The following is a 10,294-nucleotide window of genomic DNA, read 5'->3' as shown; positions in this document are numbered from 1 at the left end:
TCATATGTATATAAACAAGACAACAAAGAAAATAGGAAATTATCCATGCGATTATAGTTTTTTTTTATTTGTTTATAAAGGCAGTTTATTTGCCAGTAGTGCAAACACACTGTATAGAACTATAGCATTAGTGTTAATTCAGTTTAACCCTGTAAAACCTGAACCATTAAATCACTGACAGAAAATTCCAGTTCTTTGAAACTGGAGCCTTTATTGGTCCTTCTGAACAACCCGATTTTTATTTTTTTTCAAATATCAATTTCCATGTATGAGTTTCAATTTTGTATCATATTTGATACATTGGGTCTCAATGCTCAAATATTCGCTTTTTTTGGGGGGGTCTTTTTATGTGTTGTTTTTTTTTTTTATCAATATATTTTTATTCATACTCAGTCTTTCAAACATACAAAAAGTAAGACAAACACTGAGACATATAACAGAGGTATAAGATGCCCCCAAAATAAATAAATAAATAAATAAAAATAAATAAATAAATAAATAAATAAATTTAAAAAATTAAAAGGTTCCACTATGTAATTACCCAATCACTTTGTACACAGCACACATTAACCAGAGTCAAGGTGCATTGTCAGCTGTTCTACATAAGAAATAAAAGAAATATTATTTTTGAACAAACAAAACCATAATATAACACAAACATGCACAAACTGGTAATTCCTTTTCAAAACTGGCAAAGTTCTGCCTCTGGTGGCCTCTGATGAATGAATACCTCCCCCTGGTGGATTATCTGTGTATTACATGTATGTAATTGTGTACATCAGGTTTTTCAAGAAAAAAAAAATATCACAGTGATCATGTAGAGGGCTTCAAAACTCATGTATCAAATATCATACGTTTAGCATTATAGGATTAAATAACATTATTAACCCTTTAAGACCTAGAACCACTTTTATGGCAACTTCCAAATGAATTTTTCCCTAGATTTAAATTTTCCTCAACAATTTATCACCATTCATTATAATATTATGTTTTGCATTTTGCATTTTTCAGTGAAAATCAGGTGCTCTCCTCAAAAAGGGACTTTTCTGGCGAAATATCTAATTAATACTAAAAACAAGCATCTACAACCACTGTCATTTATCAGATTTGATGGGTTTTCTTGGCGCAGAAGACGACGCTGTTTCTTCTTTCAGTACAGAGCCTCTGAACATCCAAATGGTTCATATCTGATGCTGCTGAGAAGCTCAGAAACTGCATTTTACCTGAATTATTTAACTGCATTGACAGGATTAGTGGTTGAAAAGATATTAAACATTTGATCTTAGTAGATGCTTTTGTTTGCTGTTGCCTGTTTAGGTCTTTAATGGTGGATACATGTTCCCTGTTTTCATTCACATTAACTCCCAAGATGAAATTGCAAGTGTAATCCATTAAGCAATTAATTATACATAAGGTCTATACATATAAGATATGTTTTAGAAATGCTATAGGATAACATTCTCCGGGGCTAAATCCTGTTTACATTCCTACAGCCTCTTTGAAAACTCACCTTACACTAATGCACAGTGTAATTTAATATGATATATTGATTTATATGCTTGTTAAAAGCCATAGGTCCTGAAACATTTTATAATATCACATTAAATCCATATTCAGAAGCGCATACACAGGCAGATGAAATTACTATACATAGAAATCTATACTGTGTATAATGGGGAGGGGGGGCAAAGGAGGTATGGGGGGGCTGTGGATAAGAGGAGGATGGTAGATGGAGGAATGATCTAAAGACTCAGTTCAGTGTTTATTTCACATCCAACCACTGACACTAGTATGAATTTACAGGTAAATAATCAGATAAAGCAGCTTACCGTATCCTTCCATATGAGCCTCTTCATCCATGTGGTTTCCTTTTTTATGTCACTTCTCCTCCTCTTGAGCCTCCAGACCAGGGGTGTCAAACTCATTTTAGTTCAGGGGCCACATTCAGCCCAGTATGACCTCAAAGGCCAGACCAGTAAAATAATGACAGTGAAAAAAGTGAAATTACATTATGAAAATGCTTACATCTATGAAGTATCCATCAAAAAATGTGGCTAATATGAACATTAATGAACGACCTGAAATTTCTTAAGAAAAATACATGTAATTTTACCAACATTATGCCTCCATTTATCATTTACACATGTACATTATAACACACAGATCACAGTGGATCTACAAATACACAAAACATTTATTAACACGCATAACATTGTACAAAAATTGCACTTACTTTTCTTAAGACATTTCAAGTTGTTCATGTTTAAGTTACTCACACTTTTTCTGAAAGGATAGTTTGTAAATGTAAAAGTTTTCATGTAATTGAACTTTTTTTTTTTTTTTTACACTATAGCAAACAGAAAAATTTGGAGTTGTCATTATTTATTGCTTATTATGATAGTATTTTAGAGGTTCAACCCACTTTAGATCAACTTGGTCTGTATGTGGCCCCTGAAATAAAATGATTTTGACAACATTGATTAATATCTTCAGTGTTAATTTTTTTTTGCATTTCACAGATTCATCCTAAGGGCCAGATTGGACCCCTTGGCGGGCTGGTTTTGGCCCACTTTTCCTTTACGACCAGTAAGTTCTGAGTGTCTACATGGGCTGTCCAGTATGAGCGTCCAGTTTGGAGAAGACCATTTCCAAGTCATCGTTTAGCTCTTCATCATCTGCCTCTTTTTGAGGAGCCCAAAGTTCTCCTCTCTTTTCACTCATTCTCGTCCGACTTCCTTCCTCTCTAGTACTTCTGGGGCAGTGATCAGAATCTCTCATAAGGTCCAGATCTTTGCTGAATAGAACCAGATGTCTTGAGTTCTACTTGACTTGACTACTTGACTCTACTGGACCTGCTCCAAGGAGACCTAAGTACAACCATGTGGTCTGGACTGTCGACAGGGTGGGGAAGCAAAATTTACTATATTTTGAGGCAGGGATTGAAAGACAGTGTATGACCAGTTAGTTTATTCAAAGTCATGAGAATTTATTTGCCACAAGAAAATGTACATAATAGAAGATGTTTTTATTCTATGTGTCCTCCTTCTTTCTCAATAACTGCCTTCACACGCTTCCTGAAACTTGCGCAAGTGTTCCTCAAATATTGGGGTGACAACTTCTCACATTCTTCTTTAATAGTATCTTCCAGACTTTCTCGTAATAGTTTTGCTCATAGTCATTCTCTTCTTTCCATTATAAACAGTCTTTATGGACACTCCAACTATTTTTGAAATCTCCTTTGGTGTGACGAGTGCATTCAACAAATCACACACTCTTTGACGTTTGCTTTCCTGATTACTCATATGGGCAAAAGTTTCTGAAAAGGTATGGATAATAGTGTTAGGTATGATTATGACATCAATATACAGGGGTTGGACAAAATAATGGAAACACCTTAAAAAATCAACAAAATATAATTTAATATGGTGTAGGTCCGTCTTTTGCAGCAATTACAGCCTCAATTCTCCGAGGTATTGATTCATACAACTTGTGAATTGTTTCCAAAGGAATTTTAAGCCATTCTTCAGTTAGAATAGCCTCCAACTCTTTTAGAGACGATGGCGGTGGAAATCGACGTCTTACTTGAATCTCTAAAACTGACCATAAATGCTCAATAATGTTGAGGTCTGGGGACTGTGCCGGCCATACGAGATGCTCAACTTCATTAGAATGTTCCTCATGCCATTCTTGAACAATTCTAGCTGTATGGATTGGGGCATTATCATCTTGAGGTGAAGGTGTTTCCATTATTTTGTCCAACCCCTGTATGTTTGGTTTCAAAACAATTGACGTAGTGCCTGCTGAGAAAAAACAACTAAATGTTCATTGTAAATTTTGCTTCCCCACCCTGTATATTTACATCTGAAAACGGAGTAAAAATTGTAGTTAAACAACTCCAGCTTTTTCATCTTCATGCGTTAAAATAGTGTTTTATACTTTGTTCCACACTGGTACTACCAAATTACTGCTTACTTATCGGGGTGTTACAAAATATCAGTTTGGCAGTATATCGCGATTTTTCATTTCACAGTACTGTATCGATATTAAAAAGTACTGTATTGATATTTTTAGGTAGTTACTCAAATGCAGATATGACAGAGGTTCATGCTTCTTTTTTTGTTTATATCTTATTCATTATTATTTAACACTGTTTTATTAAATACTGGTTATTTGAAGCATCCTAAAAGCACTTTTTACTGTTTGAGAGGCAGATGGTAGTTCCTTTGTGCTGGGATTGCACAAAAATAATGTTATGATGTTAGTTATGAACTAATAGAACACAGGTGTCACAGGTGTGAGTTTATGTTTCTGCCAAATGCATAAACATAAACTCAAAAATAATAGCATAATAGCCTAGAAATAAATACTCCAAATGTTTTTCTTGGTTTAATGCACAGGTGTCAAACACGCGGCCCGGGGGCCAAATCTGGCCCGACAAAGGTTCCATTCCGGCCCGCAGGATGACAGTGCAAAAATGAACCTGAACAGTCCGGGTGGTCAAAATCATTTTAGTTCAGGTTCCACATACAGACCAATGTGATCTACAGTAAAAATAACAACACAACAACCCATAAATAATGACAACAACAAATTTTCTTTGTGAAAAAGGATGTGGAAAAAATTTCAGTGAAAAAAAATAACATTATACTGTGAAGATATTAACATTCACAAAACTATTGTTTCACAATAAAATACAAATAAATACATTAATAAAAACAAAGATGAACAACCCGAAATGTACAATTTTAACAATATTCTGCCTGTCACTAAATGTTTGGTGCATTTATGGATCCACTGTGATCTGGAGTTGTGTTAATAATAAGAGATGGAATATTGTAGAAAATTTTAACAATATTCTGCCTGTTACCAAATGTTTATGTAACACTGTGTGTAATGTACATGTATAAATAACAAGTCGAGGCATAATATTGTTAAAATTGCACTAATTTTTCGAATGAAATTTCTGTTTTTTCAGGTTTTTCATATTTTTTTTGCAAAATGTAAATATTTTCATAATGTAATTGGGGGTGTTTTGCACTAAAACAAAAAGAAAAACTTGGATTTGTCATTATTTATAGGTTATTAAGTCATTATTTTACTGGTCTGGCCCGCTTGAGATCAAACTGGGCTAAATATGGCCCCTGAACCAAAATGAGTTTGACACCCCTGGTTTAATGTGAAAAAAATATGATGTTATGCCTATAAATAATGGCAACATCAATTTCTTCTCTTTGATGTATTGCAACGAACATTAAACTCTGAAATCCTTTAACAATAAAACTTCAATAACCTGAACAAATATGAACGAACTGAAATGTCTAAAGAAAAATAAGTGTAATTTTAACAATATTCTGCCTGTTTTGTATCTTGGTAGATCTGATCTGTAGTGCACATGTATAAATCATAAGTTGAGGCATAATATTGATAAAATTTTTCTTATTATTTCTTCTAATTTGTCTTCAGAAATTTCAGTTTGTTCAGGTTATTCACATCTTTTTTTGTTTGGATAGTTTGTAAAATGTAAATGATTGCATAATTTAATGTTTGTTTGTTTTTTGCATATAAAAAAAATGGACTTGTCATTATTTATAGGCTATTATGCTATTATTTGACTGGTCCGGCCCACTGGAGGTCAAATTGGGCTGAATGTGACCCCTGAAAGAAAATGAGTTTGACACCCCTGTAATCGAATATGAACATTTGAACAGGATCTTAAACTGTAATGTCTATAAAGCATACTTTAAGTTTTAACAGAGGAACATTTTATGATATAGCATTAGATCCTATTGTGATCATATAAAAATGTGTTTAGTATTTGTGCATATTTGTGGTGTAATTCAATTATTCCAGGAAATAATCATTTTTTAAAAAGAAACAAACAAAAAAACTGCCTGTTTAACAGTATCATGATATATCGTGATTTATAGTGATATATCGTATCGTGATCGTAGTATTGCGATTTGTATTGTATTGCCAGATTCTTGCCAATACACACCCCTACTTACTACTACTACTTAATGCTCTAAACCAGGGGTGTCCAAACTTTTTTTAAAGAGGGCCAGATCTGATAATGTGGAGATTGCCAGGGGCCAGTGGTCCCTTCAGACGTTTTTTAAACAGTAAAAATTACATATAAATGTGCTGTTCTACAATAATTTTATTTTCGTTGTCACAATATAATTTTTTTAAATGGCAATGTAACCAAATCTACGCCACTCAGGTGTGAACAAATTTAAAAAAAAAACAAAAAAACAATTCTGCCTTCCTTTCACATCTGGAGTCAGATAACATAGAACAAACTGTGTGGAGTATCTTAAACTTCCAAAAAGTTGATAAAAATCTTAACCCCACATTCATTTTAAACATGACTTATATCAGTAATCATTACTCATATATTACTCAGTAATGTAAAGTCTGTTAACATTTAAGATGAAAACATATGACTCTTACTCTTGTCTTTCACAAAATCATTCAGAAAGTAATATTTTGTGTCACATCTACAACTACATAACACCAGCAATTATAGGCAACTAACCTGGCAACTTGGTAGCCTGCCTTGGTGGTGAATTCATTGAACTCAGGTTCACATGAAGAGTCACTGTTGGGAGTTTAAAGCAGCTTGAATTTGCTTCACTTTTTCAGAACGCTCACTCCCTGCTAGCTTGTCGTATGCGTTAGCATGTTTTGTCTGCTAGTGTGTCTTTACATTGAATTCCTTAAACAAGGCAACAATCTCTCGACAAATTAGGCAAACACAATCACCTCAATTTTCTGTGAAAAAAAATTGTAATTCCCATCTCTCCTGGAAGCGGCGGCCCTCACTGTCAACTTTCCTTTTTTTTTATTTACAGGCGCCATGGTTAGAAATTAGCGAAAATGGTTCACGGCGAGGTCACAGAGCCAGATAGAGTTACAGTGGTGCTGCCACCTTGAGGTGAAAGGAGAAACTGCATTTTGAACCTTTTATGATTCATGTACTCGGATCAACAGTCCAAGCGGGCCATAAATAATACATTATAAAACCCAAGCTGTGGGCCGCATAAAATCTGACAGCGGGCCGTGATTGGCCCCCGGGCCGGACTTTGGACATGCCTGCTCTAAACCTACCCCTAGCATGACTGATTTCTGTCCTGCTTCCACATCTCATTATTTCCTTTATTTTTGGTTATTAATATAAGTTTTTCTGTATGACATCCCTGCTTGTTGCCTTATGCCAGTTGATAATGATGTTCAATGCTCAGTATTTAAAATAGTAGAAAAATTACTGTATTATTAGTCTCATCAAAATAAAAATAAATACATATTTGTAGAGTACATAATTTTGTTTTTTGTACTTGCTTGGTGGCATTGTCAAGTCAACTGAACTCAGTGACTTAAAAAGTACTAGTACTATACCAGGTCATGCTTACATTAATTGTTCTTTGTATATTACCTGTAAGCAAGAGAGGCGCAGATTCAGTAAATTAAAAAAAAAAAATAAATAAAATCATCATAAATGCACCACACTGGAACTTTTTATTACATAAATTTCACACGGGGGCAGAACCAATGGGGAGCAGCTATTGCTGGCTGCTTGATTCCAGGTGAGTGCGAGTAAACAAGCAGCAGTCAATGAGCAAGATTGAGTGGAAAACACATGGGATGTCCAAAAACTTTTTCCCATCATTGTATATTTACCAGATTTTGCTAATCCTACGTAAAATGGAACAATGCTTTTAAGTCCGTTCAGGCTGGACACTTGAGCAGCAGTACTACCTCCACTTGATCCACCCCCCCACCCCCCTTCACACATCACCTAACAGTCACACCCTCTAATGTGGAGGTCTATTTAAACGGGAAGAATTTTGGCACTGCTGTCAGGTTTTAAGCTGTCTTCTCCATCCCAACATCCACATGCAGGCTCCAAAGGGGGTCGGGGGGATATTTATTCATCATTCCTCAATATCTATATATGTATAAATATCTACGGGCAGTGATAGAGTTTAGATGCCAAAGTCTAAATATATCCTGCTGCTGCAATAAAACGGTCAAATGTGAGTTGACTGAGCACATACAAGCTCAGCTAGTGCAAAGAAAAAAGTCAGAAACAGCTTTAAATGTTGTAAAGTTCCAGGCAAAGACTCAAAAAACACAGTCTAAGCATCTAATAAGATTTATTTACAGCAGGATCTATACAAACAAAAAAAAAAAGGACAACATGCTCAATGACATAAAAAACAAAATAACAGCTGAGCCACAGCACTCTGATACACTGTACATGTGTTCACCGCTGACCACTTTTGTAAAATCTCAATCTTAAAGCTTTTCACAAAGATTTAAGTATCTTAGCGCGGCATGCGAACAGTAGATGGTACAAAAATGCAAACAGTCACTGGTTTCACTGGTAAAGATTAAACCTGGGTAGTCGACTTGTCCTGTAATACCGTCAACGTTCTGGAAACACTTACAATACTGTTATCAGTAAACACCTTAATGCTGGTACCAAACAATTCTATAGAAAGGACATAGAAATGAGCAAAAGCTGGGAGACCGGGGCGGTAAAATCAAAAGTATTTACACCACAAAAACAAAAGCAGCAACAAGTAATGCATTTACACGAAACCTGTTAAAAATAACCATTAAAATGATGCTGTTTGCTGCTAGAGTCACGACACTAGTTGCTTTTCCATTGACCCTCAAATTGCGCGAATCTAACTTACGCATAAAAATTTACCTAATGGAAAAACGACAATTTCGCAGAAAGTCTCGTTTTTCGATTAAACGTTTTTGTGCTGGAAAGAGGTGGTTTTTCGGGGGTAGCGCAAATGGTATATCACGCAAAACTGCAATGGAAAGACCTTTTTTCGCAACTAGAGTCAGGTGAATTAAAAGAACGGATGTTGACGTACGTTACAACAAGCGAAGAAGAAGATGAAAAAACACATCGCGGTATGTGTGGACACACCACGAAACCCAATCATTTTTTAAATTTAGTACGAGATAGAGGGGTAATATATATAATAACTAGAAGCACTCGGAGAGCGCAGACCTCCGCCAAGGCTGATCAGTGGCCCCCCCTGTGGGCCCCCCCCACGCCAAGGAGGTTATGTTTTTGCCAGGGTTTGTTTGTTTGTTTGTCTGTCTGTCTGTTTGTCTGTCCATTAGTGTGCAACATAACTCAAAAAGTTATGGACAGATTTTGATGAAATTTTCAGGGTTTGTTGGAAATGGGCCCCCCCGTGGGCCCCCCCACCCCCGATCACCACCAAAATTTAATCATTTCTTCCTTATCCCATTTCCAACAAACCCTGAAAATTTCATCAAAATCTGTCCATAACTTTTTGAGTTATGTTGCACACTAACGGACAGACAAACAGACAGACAGACAAACAAACAAACAAACAAACAAACAAACCCTGGCAAAAACATAACCTCCTTGGCGGAGGTAATAATGAATATATCTGTAAATCAACACCATATTTACGTTCGTCACCATGTTTATGGAATGACTTCTCGTGTCATCTTGCGATAATAAATAAACAAATCATTGCATTTGTGATTTAATGGAAAAACCGACATTATGCACGTTTGTTTTTTCAACATTTAGTAAATATCAATAAAATTTTGCACAGATGTTCAATGGAAAAGCGACTACTGATGACATGATGTGCATTAATGCCTGTTATTTACAAAAAACCCATGGAAAACATCCAATAAAATGATATTAACGGTGAAATGACTTCATTTATGTACACAGCCATCTAAGCCATTATGTTAACCATGTAATGCTGCCATTAAAAATCTCATCCACAAATAGCAATATCACACCACGTTATCAAAACAAATCCGATTTAATTTTTGTGTCAAGTCATACTAGTCTCTCCCAGTGTAACATTGATAAATATAACGTCAGTAACAGGATCTTTTGTCACTTGATAAGTGGCGTTCAGATTTTAGCTGCCCTGGAAATCCATATTAACTTACCCTCAGCTTCATTTTTAGCATTACATTAAGAATGACCGACAGCCAGAGGCACTTTGAGATATTTTCTACATTTACACTGATTGAGACGTGAACATGCAGACAGAATTATATCTCTGAATGTACAGCGTGAGTTTTTAGTTTTGTCAAGTATAGAAACTCCAGGTGTTGGACAGCCTGGTCAGCCATCTGGTTTTTGCAGTGTATTCTGAGAAAACAGTTTGGAATTGGGCCAATTGCTGTGAAATATGCATTATTTATTTTATACCGACGAATCATAAGTCTGGGGGGCAGGTGTTTCGCAATGCACCATACACGCAGACTTCTTTTGTTG

This window comes from Sphaeramia orbicularis, chromosome 13, assembly GCF_902148855.1.
Source record: "Sphaeramia orbicularis chromosome 13, fSphaOr1.1, whole genome shotgun sequence".
Lineage (NCBI taxonomy): Eukaryota > Metazoa > Chordata > Actinopteri > Kurtiformes > Apogonidae > Sphaeramia > Sphaeramia orbicularis.
The sequence above is the reverse complement of the archived record's forward strand: the minus strand, read 5'-3'. Positions refer to the sequence as shown.